The sequence below is a fragment of the Melanerpes formicivorus genome, unplaced genomic scaffold, assembly GCF_026170545.1.
Source record: "Melanerpes formicivorus ecotype bairdi unplaced genomic scaffold, bMelFor1.0.p_v2 SCAF_50, whole genome shotgun sequence".
NCBI lineage: Eukaryota > Metazoa > Chordata > Aves > Piciformes > Picidae > Melanerpes > Melanerpes formicivorus.
Window position 1 is genome coordinate 211,979 of NW_027142402.1, and position 15,548 is coordinate 227,526.

Here is a 15,548-nt window from a genome sequence, read left to right on the forward strand (position 1 = left end):
GGTGCGTTTCTCTCATTTTATGTGTAGTCAAGAATTATCGTGCTTTACGTGTTTTCCTCACGCTTACCGCTGCTTTTCCTCACCGCAGCACGGTTTTCTTTCCTACTGCGGGGTGGCAAAAAGGGAAAGAAAAAAGGCAGCGCAGGATGGGCTCGCACCAACAGCCTGGGGATCGAGTGAATGGGGCTGGGAACCTCCTGCCCTTCCCGGGGGCACGGCGCCCTCCCCGGGGTGCGCCGCGGGGAAGCGCCACCAGGCAGACGCGCTCCCGCGTGCACAGGCGAGCCCCAGGAACTCTGGGACCACCCTGCGGCGGAGGACGGGGGAGGACCACAGCGGGACCGCGGCACCACGGCCGTGGGAGAAGAAGGAGGTGTGGAGGGAGGGAGGAAGGAATGAAGGGAAGGAGGGAGGGATGGATGGATAATGGACGGTGAGGGATGGACAGGTAAAAAAATGGAGGAATAAAGGATGGAGAGATGGGAGGATGTGATATGGAGGGTGAAAGATGAAGGAAGAAGGGATGGAGAACTGAGTAAAGGAGGGCTGAGGAAATGAGGACTGCAGGAGCAAGAGCCTGCGCCCCCCAGCTGCTCCCCCTCATCCGCATGCCTCCGCGCCCCCCCCTCCCGGCCCCCCTCCGCTGCTGCGCGTGCCCGCGCCCAGGGCTGCCTCTCCTTCGCATCCTCCTCCGGCGGCGGCGGCGCCGGGGATGGGCAGCGAGAGCGCGCCCAGGAGCAGCCCGGGCCCCGCCGGTCTTCACCGCTCCCGCGCCCGCTGCTGCTCCTGCCCCGCCGCCCCCCGCGCTCCGGGGGCAGGGCCGCCGCCGCGCTCCCCGCAGCCCCGGCCTCGGACGGGTGAGTCACCGGGCCCGGCCTCACAAGCACCTGCCGCGCATCCCGCCCCCCCCCCCCTTTCCTTCCCCCGCGCCTCCCATCCCGGAGCGGCCCCAGGGACGAGCTCGGGGGGAGTCGGAGCCCGCGGGGCAACAGCATCGCGCTCCTGCGTGCCCCTGGGGGAACGTAGGATCCTGGCCCGGTCTCAAGGGGTCTGCGGAAAAGGGGCTGCCGCCTCGCTGCTCCTCCCAGGCACCGCTGCCCATTCACTTGCGGGGCTCGCATACGGACCCTCCGGCCGGGACCGGGAGCCCGCTGATCACCCCCTGCCGCCAGCAGCACGCCCCGTACCCCATCTGGGGAGGCGTGGGGGAGGGGGCAGCTCCCTAACTTTGCAAGGGACCCTTTAAAGGTGGGGTGGAGCCGGCTCCGGCCCCTTCTGGGCCGCCGGGCGCAGTGGAGCGCGGCCCTCGCGCGGGGGACCGGGGGCGGTGGGCAGGACTCGGGGCTCGGCGAGCCTTTCCTGATAGCCCAGCTTCTGACCCTCAAAGATGTGATGGTCGCGGTGGGGAGTCTGTGAGCGCTTTGCTTGGCTGCCCAGAGCCGGGCGTGCAGACGCTGGGAAGCTCTGGCATGAGAGGCTCCTGGTTGTTGAACCCTGGCGCACACGAGCGGCTTTAGGTGCTGTAGTGGCTGTATCCCGAGAGCTCCCTGTCGAGGGGTTGTTATGGCAGCAGTACTCCCCTCTGCTTTTAGTTTGCATCTCTGGCTCTGAGCAGTGTTGAAGACCTGGAAACTGTCTTTTGTTTTAAAAAAGAGAAAGTACCAATATAAAATTCACACTGATTTCCTGATTTCACTGATTTTTCAGTCCCTTCTCCAGAGGCTGGTGCTATGATAACACTTAAGAGGTTTTTTTTGGGGGGGGAGGAAATGTACTTTCTTACACACATATACACACACCCAATTCCTGCTTTTTGCTAAATTTTGTTAGAGTTTTTTCTTGGTTTTGCATTGTGGGGTTTTTCACGTGTTGCACTTACACTTTTTCCTAGTACTGTTTCTCACAGAGGACTACGTAGTCCTGCATGACACTGAGCCAGAGGGCTGCAAGCGGTTCTGCATACAAGTGATGCAACATTTGTGGAAAGGGAAATCTTGTAATTCTGTAATTTGGCTTTTCTGTACAATTTACAGGATGATTGATGGGCTCTCTTCTTGCAATACAGGGAGGAGTTTGTGTGAGACTCATCAGAAATGCTTCATCACATCTTAACTGCCATGTCTGCTGGCAGTCTGAAACAATAAGTTTTAAAGTTAATATGGAAGTAAGTTTCTCTGTCACCTGTAGTGGTCAGTGCGTTCTCAGTCAAACCACAGGTAGTCCTAAGGGAAACACTTTGATTCTGATTTCAGTTTAGTCAGTAATGGGTTTTGGAAACGGTGTTGAAAATGTGAAGTCTTTGATGAGGACGGATGTTAAGAACACATGGAATTGGTAGAAGGCTTATGCTATTTTGCAGTTTTTACTCTGCACTTGTACTGCTTGGTGTCTTCAACTAGAGGTTGCTTAAGTAGGGTTTGGGCAACCAATGGTAAGGACAGAAGGACTTTGTCCTGGAAGCATTCAGATGTTTATTTCCAGCAGAATGCTTGGAGACTGACACTGATATTGCAGGATGAAATGCTACTTAACCATGATATCTCATTTCCAGTTGTAGCTTTTGAAGTTTGGCTTATCAGTAGGAGAATAACACAAGTGTGTAACTGTTCTGTCAAGAATGAAAAAAATGCTGCCCCAGGATGATTCATGTGTTGAAACAGAACAGATTCAGGTTAAACAGATGAGCTTAAATAGTGTAATGTAAGTGTTCCATAACTAATTTTCATTGTTTATAATGAAAAAAGGCACTCTTACCATCTTCAAATTGGAAGAGAGAGATGTTGGAAAAGAGATGGAGAGCTGCAAAATATATATTTTTTTAAGACAAAATTAACTCTTGAATTAAACCTCAGCTATTTCTGAGCAAATACTTGCACATTTCTTGATAGAACTGTGGTCATGATTCTGATCCCAGCTAAATCAGTATGAGATTCTCCTCAGGCACTGCTGTGAGCAGAATCAAAGACATCTCTGCTAATCATTTTTGAGGAAGTGGGACATGAAAAGACCATTTGGGTTTTCTTCCTGTTGCTGTAGCTGGAAGGATTTATTTCGGGTATCATAATGGAATGTAGTCCTTTACCCTTCTGATCTGTGCTCAAGCCTATATAGTTCTTACCTGCCCGAAGAGCTCAGCTGAGACAATTCTTGCGAGAAAGAAAACTGTATGTATAGCTAGGGGCAGTTTTAATGGGACTAACTGGCTCAGTAATAGTCTTGTTAACTGGGAAAAGGGTTTGATATTGAATGGTATTTTTGTATCTGATACCACTAAAAAGTCATTTTAGGTGGTGGGAATAGCATCTTTCTTAAAATGATGTTATTTGGCTTATGATTGTGATATGAAAGGACTCGCTGAAGTTAAGCTGGAGAGCAGATGTTTCCAACTTTAGTGATTTAAAAATATCTTTAGTAATTTAAAAATAACCTTAAGTTGTAATGAAGAAAAGACAAATTTGGTAACTCTGAGAAGGATTACAGCTGAAGATATCTGATATAAATCAACCAACAGATTGCACTTATTTAACATTACAGAGGGGTGAAATGGAACACAAAGCTGGCAGAACCCAGTCACCCTAAGAAAATACACAATATAAACCCTGAGAGACAATGGCAAAGAGTTCTAACTTTAAGAGTCTGAGTCCCTTCTGGGAATTGAATGGGAAAAGCCTCATTGGCTTCAGTGAGCATTAATAATTGGAGTGTAATGTAAGAGAAGGAGTGGGTAAAGCTAATTTAATGAAGTATCACAAGCATTCTGACAGCTAGTTACTGAAAACAGGTTGGAAATGTACAGGTTTTCTTCCAGGCTTCTCTGAATTGGAGTCTTGCCATCAATTTCACTGGGGCCAAAATGTCATCCTGAGAACTATGTTTCGGCTGACTTTCGAAATGAGTTGCATATTATATTTAATCTGGTTTTATTCTATTAAAATGAGGTTAGTTCTTATCAATCATTTTTCCTTTCCTTTTACTTTTTAAAAAAAAAACTTTTTCAGAAATGGCAAGAAATACATAATTTTTCTGTAAGAGTGCATTCCTAAGATGAATAATTCAAAGCCTATACTGTCATTTGTGCAATCAGATTTTTAATATGATGCTGTCAAAGCCATAAAAAAAGAAAATCAAATGTGACATCATAGAAGACAATGTATATAGCTGGCATGACAGCCCAACATTTTAATTTCCCCACTGTAGTAGTTAATGAAGACAGGCTTTTCTTTCCTCTGAGGAAGCCCTCTAATACAACATATTTGTTCAGGGGAAAAAAAAAAAAGAGAAGGTATATTTTCTCAAAAAAAGATGTACCTATTGTGAAGAAAAGTCCCTAATGTAAAGGAAATTAAATCATAAAGGAGACAATTTAAAGCCGCCACTGAGAAGCATAGAACTGAGATAATTTGTGTCTGCTGAGAAAAACTGATGTCAGGTAGCTTTTCTACAATATGAAGAAAAGGACAATTCATTAACCTCGGTGTAAAAACAGAGGTCATGTGCCTTCACCCTCAAATACATGATCATATCTGCAGTATGTCTATGGCTGTCTTCCCCCTAAATTAAGTATATTTAACGCTGATCAAAAGTACCAGACTGGCAGAAATGGAAAATGGAACTCCATTTCTGTGCAGTGTTCGTGGAGCGCAGAGAGCAGTGGTGCACATGGTGACCCCAGCTGAACTGCCCCTTCAGCCAGCCTTGGCTGTCTGCTCCACATGAAGAAAGTGTTTGCCCACCGAGATCTTCCAGGTGGCTAAGGACCTCCTTGCTCCAAGTGATCAGTGCCCTGAGGAAATATATATGGAATGGGATTCAATTTATTTCACTTGTTTGTGTCTTGGTGGGGGTCTGGCCAGATCCTGTGAGGAGCTCGGTGTTCTCAGCTCTGTGCTTTCCAAACTGCTGAGTCTGTTTCAGGATCCTCTAAGAAATGCAGCGGACTAACCAGTTCATTTCACACAGGCCACCAGCCAGCCTTCTAGTTGCAATTGATTTCCCGTCACTGCTGCATGCTGGCTGTGTTTGAGGCGGTGAACTAGAGGTGAAAGCCTCCAAAAATGTGATTACAATCCCCAGAGACATTTAGTCCTTTAAGGATATCTTTGTGGAAATATGTGCCTGTATTTCAGAAACTGGAGCAGAGAGAAGAGAATTAATATCACAGCATACTTTTGTTTTAAGAAAAGGTTTCACCCTTAAACAACAACAACAACAAAAGTGGAGGGGCTCCTAATTGTGTGTTGTCAGGTGTTTTGTTTTGGAGCAGCTATAATCCATGAGCTAACAGCCTCATGCTTGTTCCTGTTTCATTACCATATAGTGCTGCATTTTGAGATCTGTAACTGCAGGAAAGGCTATTTTCTCATTTCAGTGTTAGAGACAGAGATCTATAAGGTTTAAATATTGCAGGATACAATGATGTAAAACCCCTCCTTCAAAATGATTTCTTTCATTTAGGGAAGGAGTGTTTTTAATAATTTGAATGTTTGTTGGGTTTTTTTTTCTAATTTTTTTACAATTTTGTATTTGTCTGGCACCCGTGTTGCTGTTTTATTTACTTGGACTTTAATTATATAACCACTTCCATCCCAAAGCATCTAGCTAACATTAAAACATTAATCATATCTTTCCATATTAAAATGCACAAAACAAAAATCTGAACAAACGACAGATGCAGACTTCCTGGGAATTAGCAGGAAATGGTATAAATTTCTGTCTAATGCTTACATTTGACTGTTGACTAGTGTGCTTTATGGGTAAGAGTGGTGCTCAAATATGCTTTAAGAACATAACTAAAAAGCATAAATATAGTCCACAGTTAAATGAGACATTTAATACATGGTATCTTTCTTACTGATCCGTACCACAGTTCAAACTGGAGATTTCAGCTGATTGAAGCTGCTGGTACTTACCACAGAGTAATCACTGAACATTGTTTACAATTTTGTCTACATTTCCCCACAGTTCCTTCTGAAGCTTTTTGCCCTCATTTTTTCACTCTAGATGGAGATGCTGGGTAGAAGTTAAAAATATTTTTAAATAGGTTCTAAATATTTAAGCAGCATTAACTCTCTGTATATTCAAAGACTTTCTCCAGATGAGTCAATACATCTTTGGAAGTGAGGTTTAGCTGAGTGGAGAAAGAAAGTGCAATCAGATCTAAGAAATACCATTTTGGAGTGTAGCAAACTTGCTAATTCCAGAACTTGCAATAATTCTAAGTGAATGGCTGTTCTAAACAACATCCATCTCAACCACCTGCACCAAGAGACAACTCATGTCATACACAAATTACTTGCACTGATACTAGAGTTACAAGAGAGGGGCTCAGGGAAGGAATCAAACTTCGTATCCTGCACGGTGTCTGAACCTCTCCTACAACTGCTTACCAGTCACCATTGATGTGCCGCTTGTGAGAGGAACAAAGGAATGAGCAGCAGGCTCCCCAGCAAAGCTTCCTGGGTGACAGACAGACTTTCCCATCAATGACCCTCACAGAGCTTGGATGCTGTGTCCATGCCTCCCTGACCTGCTAGACCTCCAGCACTGGCCTGCCTGCCTGTGGCAAGCTGATAGTATTTGAGCTTCTAACCCAGGAATATTTAAGCAGAAAGCAATACAAAGATTTAAAAATAATCTTTAAAATATTTCAGTATTTAGAATGCACATAGCTAGGTATAGTGTGTTTTCCTTAAGGTCCCACTGAGATGAAGAGCCTTCTTTCCACAGGAGTCCTAGGGCAGGCAAGTGCAGGCAGCTGAGAGCATCTAAGTTGTTAAAGCAATCCTAGCAAAATAACATTAGGAACATTGGTTACATCTGATTTTTAGATCTTCCCAGACGAGAGAAGTCTAAGCCTGGCCTGGCAAGTGGTACCAAAAGCCAATGGGAAGAAATTCTAAACTGATTGCAGGCTGGAGCAAAAGAGAACAGCACTGCTGCAAACCTCAGGCCTGGGAATTCCTACAAAGCTGATAATAACGAGCATGATCTTGAAAGTGATTAATATAAACAGGAAGATGCTTGGCATGTGTACTTATAAACTATAGTAGGAACGAGTCAACTCAACGCAGTAAAAGGCAAGGAGCAGCTGACCAAAACCTGTGAACTACAGCAGCAGGTACCTCTAGAAGATATTAGCAGTAACCTTTTTTTCCCACATTTGTATGATGTGATAACAAAATGTGGAGACAAATGCCAGTCTTAAAAATACATCTTGAAACTGGGAGGGCACCTTTTATTAAAATAGTTTGCTTCATCCCATCTTGACACTTTCAAATAAGCCTACATTTAATTATCTTTCAAATCACCACATTCCTCTCAATCATATTATGAGGCAAAGCAGACTAGCTGCGGAGACAACTCACTTTCTCAGATAATGACTTTGAGGTCATATTATGTACAGTGTTCATTGCTGAGGAACAAATTCTGTTCTCCTTAACATCTAAGATAAACTGAGAAAAAAGTGGTAGGAGTCTGGTGGGAGGTTAGTAATGAAGCACTGAGCTGCATGAAGATATAATTTTATTTATGGGAAATTCACAGTTTCATCAGTTTTCTATTGTGAAAAGAAGAAAACCTATCTTAAATGTTTCTATCAGTAATTCAACTTGTAGGGCAATCCAGTTGTAACTAAATGTAGAACATTGGTTATGATAAAACCAAAATTATTTTGTATAATGAAAAATATCACTGCAGTGGAAAGCTAGGTGAGAATACAGACTTGAAAAATAAAATATACCTTTCTCTCTTTTTCAAAACACTTTTTCTTCAAAATTGCACAATTCAAGAGATGTTTTGATGTAAAAACCTCAAATTATGTTCCATTCTCCTCTGAAAAAATTTCATGCGGCTCTAGGTGTACAGGGAAGAATATGATACTACACTGGATGTTACCAGGAAGCCCTGCAGCTTTCTGTGTTAAGGTATATGATGGTGACAGATGATTTGGATGATCAGAATCACTGTTCTGAACCATATAATTTTTATATAGGAATGTACATATATATACATACAGAGAGTCACAGAAGTACATACTCTGATTTGTCCTGGTCCACAGTAGCAGCTGAGCTCCTCAGGCACCCCACTTGCTTAAATCTTCCTCCTTGACAGTCAGTTTCCTCCCCATCCCTCAATAAATGATGATAATGATAATAATAATACGGCATTTTCCTGTGGCAGATTTATTAATTCATCTCTTTGTTTAAACTGTTAGATTTGCCTCGTTTGTAATTCTTTTTGTTTGCATTACTATGCAGGTAATATTTGTTCCTTTCACTGGCTTGTTACAGAAAAGTAATTTTGATGTTTGTGCCCCATTTATGTAAGTTCTTAATGCTGTGTAATAGTTATGGATTATCTATGGTTTTCGGGTAAGCAACAAAAATGACTCCAGAATTATGTCTCGTTGAAGGCCAGAGCTGCACAGCTAGATATGGAAGCAGAGGCACTGGGTTCCCAGTCTCAGCTCCTCCTACTGTACAAAATTATTTTACACAGATTTCACCCAAAACAGGGAGAACACTTTTGATGCCATGAACAGGAGGTAATGTGTAATACCACAGGCTGTTTGCAGCAATGAGATAGGACTGGTAGAGGCTTAACAGAACAGTCACTGCTCAGTCTAGACACTAGACTATGCTATCCACTGACCTCTATTTTTTAAGCTTTCTACAAAGTATTGCTTAAAAATATATTCCCTTTTTCTTTATTGCCACCTTTTTGTTTTCCTACTGTGTTCTCTCTACTCATTACTGATCTTTCTTTAACTTATGTGACACTTTTTTCTTGCCTTTATTTCCTGAGATTTGTTTTATTTCAGTTCTTAATTTCCATCTTTTCCTTTGCATCATTTCTCAAATTGTCACCTCTTACTTACTGAAAAGTTATTCATTTGACCCAGGGAAAAATAGAGAGATTTTTTAAGTTTTCACTAACATTTACCTGTGATGATTGAGGGCAAAATCCACACAGAATCTTACAGCTGAATACACTATGGCTTTTAGGCATCAGAAATGTGACTTAACTGTATTTGTCTGTATTAGCAAGTCATGCAGCAGAACAGGAGCAGATCAAAGCAGCTGAGGGTTTTAAGGTGTGTGGTCAATGTGTTTTACCATGGACTAAATTTAGTTTATGTCTTGGACCAAATGTCATTACCCTGCATGTAGTTGAGGCTGTTCAAAGGACTAATGGATATCCTTTTGTCCCCACTGCAGGTTATAGTACATTTGATACAGACTGTAGCAGATCTTACAATTTACTTCCCTCCGAAACAAATCTAATCCATGCACACCAAGACTGCTTTGCAATCCAAATCAGTGTATGGCAGCTGGGATTCACTGCAAACCACACTACTTCTCATGGTCAGATGGCAGTCTCCTAGGCTCTGAACAGCAAACTCCACCACCACTTTGCCCTGGAATTGCCCATTCCTGATGCAGCTTTTGGCCTTAAAATTTGTGGTTGTGCATTTCCCCAGAAGAAGCTTAAGTCTCTTGAAGATTCAACAACTCAAGGACAGCGTAGATCTTCCATTGTGCCAGCCCAAAGACTCAGCACTGCAATGAAGTACTCATTCCTTGCGCAACACCGTCAGGGCCCACCTCTTCTGTGTGGGCAAATAAATATTTAATACCCCCATTCTGAACATGCAGAGACATGGCTCACACAGATGTAGCCAGTGTGTTATCCCAGAGCACTCTCTGGGTGCTGTAGGTTGCAGTGCCACAGCCAGAGCAGCAGATCAGTAGAACTGAACCCAGACGGCCAAGATATTGGACAGCAAATGTAGTCACAGTCTTACTAAGAGAGCACCAGCACCTCTCTTTTATTTTTGAAAGAAAGCTTTATTCCAAATATTTATTTTTTTCCCCTTCCTTCCAGTTTCTAAAAAGAAAAAGACTACAAAATCTGAGGTTTGGACAAATAGATGCACAACCTTCAAATCCTGAGCAGGGTGCTTAACTTGACAGGGTGACATTTCAGAGTGTCTTTGTCTTCTACCCTGAGCTAGACTTCCCATGCAAGACACAGGAGATAGATGAGTAAAAGTTGGATCCAGAGAAATCAGCAAGCAGAAGGAGGGATAGCTTCAACAAAATATGGCGGGACAGTAATACACATATAACCAACACCTTAAAGGCATCTACTTTCAGCTCTGGGGAAGTGTCTACTGTCCCCTGAAAGTAAGCATACAAATATATAGCATATACGCTAGCTCTGCCTTTTCACCAAAATAATTAGAATGCTGCTAAATGATGCTCAAATATCCAGTAATTAGAGCACTTAACATTTAGGTGGATGACCTTTTAAAACCATTGCCCACACTTCTGAGTCTGAGAAAAAAAATCACTCACAGGCACTTTCAGGTCAGTTAATTCAGGCCCAGTTAGTTCTGGGCTCCTCAGTTTAAGAAGGACATCGAAACACTTGAACGTGTCCAGAGAAGGGCAACAAGGCTGGGGAGAGGCCTTGAACACAAGCCCTATGAGGAGAGGCTGAGGGAGCTGGGATTGTTTAGCCTGGAGAAGAGGAGGCTCAGGGGAGACCTCATTGCCCTCTACAACTACCTGAAAGGTGGTTGTAGCCAGGAAGGGGTTGGTCTCTTCTCCCAGGCAACCAGCACCAGAACAAGGGGACACAGTCTCAAGCTGCGCCAGGGGAGGTTTAGACTCAAGGTGAGGAGAAAGTTCTTCACTGAGCAAGTTTGTTCATCATCGGAATGGGCTGCCCAGGGAGGTGGTGGAGTCACCATCCCTGGAGGCATTCAAGAGGAGATTGGACGTGGCACTTGGTGCCATGGTTTAGTCCTGAGGTCTGTGTTGATAGGTTGGACTCGATGATCCTCGAGGTCTCTTCCAACCTTAGTTATACTGTGATACTGTGAAAAATGTGCACTAACTGCCGACTGAATGGTTATTTTGGGATGAAGTTAGTGACGTTCTCCTCTTGAAACTTTGCCAATTTGGATAATGGATTAAATAGCTAATGGAGGAAGAACTTAAACCTGACCCCCTTTATGCACAGGAGAGTAGGCTAACATTGGTCTGTGGAGTCAACTGCTTGGGGTAAATATTTAAAAGCAAACTGAAAGTTCTTCACTGAGCGAGTTGTTCATCATTGGAATGGGCTGCCCAGGGAGGTGGTTGAGTCACCGTCCCTGGAGGCGTTCAAGAGGGGATTGGACATGGCACTTGGTGCCATGGTCTAGTCATGGGGTCTGTGTTGATAGGTTGGACTCGATGATCCTCGAGGTCATTTCCAACCTTAGTTATACTGTGTTACTGTGAAGAGTTCACAGAGGGGAAAATGAAAAACTGCCCTTGCCAAAGAGCAAGTACTTTCCAGTTGAGAGAAACCTCCTGGGAGACAGTCTCAAATCTAATACTCTCTATAGATCAGATGAAGTGGGGTCCTCTGACTCTCAGGGGAGAATTTAATTCACTGCAGGGTCAGAAAGTCTTGCTCCCTGCCTTTGGGGTTTGGGCTTCAGGGTTGCATGTGATGGCTGTCCCAGCAAGCATGTTCTCAGGTAAGGTGTTTGTGATAGACCAGGATGATCATTGTTTCCTGCTAGAGTCACATCCTCAGCTGCTGATCAGTTGTGTGTTAAAAGGTCTGGGAAAGCCAACTGTAAATATTTGTATTTTGAAATCCCAAAGATAGTAAAGGCAGTGAGTGAAGACAGAGATGTGCCTCTGATTGTGATGTATTTAACTAATATAAAAGACAACCTAACGTTCCTTTTGCCACCAAAACTGAAGCTAACCTTCAAGGCTTCCTCTGTAGTTAGGTGAGAGACATCTCCAGTGGGCAATTCATTGTACTTTCTGAATCTTTCTCTTAGTGCCTCCCTCTGTATAGGATAGAGGCTCTATAGGAGACAGCAGGTAGCTGATACTGAGAGTTTTAATTCTTGTGTCCTGCTTGTGAGCAGGAAAGTTAGAATGGCTGAAAAAAGGGGGTGTGGGAGAGAAATCTCCCAAGGAAGGTATCATGTTTGACCCCATGAGATTTTATCATAAAGCTGGCCAAATTAATGAATAATGGAAAAAAAATCCACTAGTTCTATTTATAGCCGAATGTAGCAGGAGGAGAATTGTTTTTAATCCAAAATGAGCAGCCAAAGTAGCTCAAGGCAAGGGCTGTGTTTGGATATCAAATTAGGCAAAACAGTAATTTGTAAGTCTTGACTTACTAGCAAAGACACATACATTTTTCACTCCAGTTTGAGTCTTCTTGACATTCGTACCAGCAGGGGAGCAATCTGTTTAACGTTTCTTCTGCAGTTATGACATTTTCAGTCTTCCTTTTTCTGTACCTTTTAAAATGATCATAGCATTAGGATATATCTGGCCTGAACCACCTGCTTGTATTGTTCAATAGTCAGCTTCATTATTTCCTACCTTTAAAGGGTCAGCACTCAAGCCTGTAACTGATCAGTCTTGCTTTCAGCTTGGGAAATTTGAAGCTGTGTTACTGCATTCAGTTCTGTTCTGTTTTACTGCCCTTAGCTGTCACTGTGCAAAGCTTTTCCCATTCCCAAGAAACTAAGTGCCTCCTGTGAATAGTTCCCTCATACAAGCTTTCTTTGTCTGAGGTCTTCTCACTCAGCAGAATCAGCAATATAACAAAAATGTCAGTTTAATTTTTAGTAGGAAATACTTGACTTTTAAAACAAGACTTGAAGCAGTCACGAAAGAAAAACTCTTCATGACAACAGGAAGTAGTGGAAAGGGACAGTGAGGGAGACTGGCTTTGTTCCAAAACATGAAAAAGCTACGTTTAAGGACATAATGGAGTGATTCGGCATCACTTGGAAGAATTAACATAGCCTAACCTTTTTAAATTAATGAAGCCTAAGTGTATAATAATGCCCTGTGAAAAATATATCAATAAACATTTGAAGTATTAATGGATGAATGTACAAGTATTTTTAATTGGGGAAACAAGCAATTACACAATTGCTGTCTTGGTTTAAAACTATGAACCGCTGCACACAAGGCCAATTATCTGCAATGAAGAATCATTAGAAAAAGGAAATGAGAAAACTTGTACAAATCAACATCTCAGCACTGGCTCTGCTGCTTGCTTAACAGAAAAGGGTGTTATCAGTTGTATTTCCTCTTGAGTACAGGAAAACAGCTATTATAGTGCAGAATCCCTTGTGCCTATGAGAACATAGGTTGAAAATTGTGTGGTAAAAGCAGGCCTAATCAAAGCTAGTTACTCTACAGAAGCATTTCAGTATTTTTATATCCCAGTTAATGGTACATTTTACACATTTTTCTGTTTACATAACACCACTAATAGTATTCTGTGTAAGCACAGAAAGGAGAGAAACTGAGTTATGGCTAGTTTGCAGAGAACTCGAATTTGCTGCTTAAGCAAAGATATTCAAACCCAATAAAAGGGGTATGCCTGTAAATGCTAACAGTGCCTAATTAACAAAGAATAGCTGAATCTGTGACATACCTGGAAGGTTAAGTATTGTTTTGTGTGCCTGAAAAAAGGCGTGGGAGGCAAAAACTAAGAGCTATTCATCACTGAGGCACAGTGGAAGCTGTCAATAACAACCTGGCAAAGGTCACCACTTCCATCGTTTTATAACCAATGGCTGTGTAGTGTGGGGTGATTCATGTCAATCCTGGCTCCTGGGAGTGGAGGTCTCTAGTTAGGATAAGTAAAGTGGCTATCAAGTGACTGGCAATATTTATCTCATTCTAAGACATGATTTTACCCTTACATAAGTAAGCCTGCCATAGCTGTGTGTTCCCAAATACTGAAAACTTGAGAAGGACAAGGTCAAAACACATTCAAAGAGGTGGTCAGCACCAAAATGGGAATTTGCTTCCAGAGAGACAGGGAGCAAGTGGTGTAGCTCCCATGCATATCAGTGGAGTAAAATCTAATTTTTAGAAGAACCCAAAGCCCATGTCTGGAGAGGATATCCATCCTTCAAAACCTGCAGAACCTGGTGTCTGAGCTTGAATGTCAAACACCTACCACTTCCCAACAACATTTTTCTCCTAAATTTTGTGAGATATTTTTTCTGACAGGTATGTCTGTACTGCTTGCCTAATAATAGCAATTTTCTGTGTAATTGGGAGCATAAAAAGAGGTGATTAAGCTTTTGAGGAAAATCAGCTAAGCATGCAAACACTACTTGTAATTGGTACATAAATTTAGGTAATCTGGCTGCATATGTATTTCCTGCTTCATGATGATGTTTAGAGGCTTGATGCTTACTCCCAACTTTCCAGGCTTTACATGGTGATCCTTGGATGCATTTCTCTTTACATAGCTTTTATAAGGCTCTACAATCAAAGCAAAACATATTATTTCATCCATCTGCCTTTTTACACAAACAATCAAAGAGCAGGACAGTATGGAACAATGATTCACACTTTTCTGACATACTGTACCAAATTTAGGCTTGAGCTCCACACATTGAGCTTTGTCTAGGCTGTCTTCTGCATCAAATGGATTTGAAGATAGATTTCAGTTGGCCACTCCGAACAGATCACTTTTTTCCTTCAAAATTCAAGTTCAAGGTCACTTTCTCTCATAATAGTCCTTCACTCTCAATACAAAGCAAGCTTAAATAGTTCATATACTCTGATTCTAAGCTTTTTACAGATTGTCATTCCATCAGATCTATATATTTAATCAGTCCCTGCTGAATTCATCAAAGACCTCTCCCAACTACAGCTCATTTTTATTCTTATGTTAACTTTACTTAGTTATAACTTTCTGGAATTCTTCTCCTTCCATCCCAGTTTTCCATTTAATTAATTAGCTCATTCATTATACTCTGTCCGTACCTGTCAGTTTTTCCACTCTGCCTCACATCAAGTAGCTTCCATGCTCTTTCATATTTTCTTCTCACCCCTCAGACTGATCATACTGACCTCCTACTTCTGTTATTACTGTTTCCAGTTTATCCATCCAATTCTGTTAAAACCCCAAATAGAAATGATAGTGAGTCCTAATCCACCAAGGACTTGTCACATCCTCAGAAGTCGTAATGATGGTAACATGATGTCTGAGGCTGTGACTGCAGGTCTGACTCTTTCTGGGCTGTAGAGGTAAATCACTTCCCACTTTGAAGCACGTGCAAGGAACAGCAATGCTTTCCTGAAGCTGAACCCAAAAAAGAATTGGCAGGCTGTCAGCCAGCAATCAAAAAATGTCCACCCCTTCTTACTGAAACTGCAGCACAAACATACCCCATGAGATCTGCAGAGCAAATCTCTGCTTTTTATTGATTTATTTTTAATAGGTAGCAGCAGTTACAGATTTAGTCTCCATTTTAATAACTCTTGTCAGTAATTACCCCATTTAATTTGTACACAAGTTTTAAACTGAGACATTCATTGATGAGTAAATGTTCCACTGAATCTCGATTATATCCATTGTCACCACATGTAATTATGAATATAGTCATATGCACAAATAGTTGCAGTGCCATTAAAATGTGTGAAATTTGGATAACCTAGGAAAGTCACAGAATGCCTGTTGTTGTATTTTACTGTTTGTCTCAGCTACCA

General features: G+C 42.4%; 1 protein-coding gene across 2 annotated transcripts in view; it reads left to right on the top strand.

Annotated features, from left to right (window-relative positions):
• The first annotated feature begins 326 nt into the window (after positions 1–326).
• FUT9 (fucosyltransferase 9) overlaps positions 327–15,548 on the top strand; it is a 37,941-nt gene continuing 22,719 nt past the window's right edge. Inside the window, exon 1 of one of the 2 annotated variants that reach the window (XM_068160404.1) lies at positions 327–373. The gene's annotated coding sequence lies outside the window, so the exon portion shown is untranslated. Of the gene's footprint in view, positions 374–782; positions 858–15,548 lie in introns of those variants that run through there. The other variant, XM_068160403.1, reaches the window with a different exon arrangement.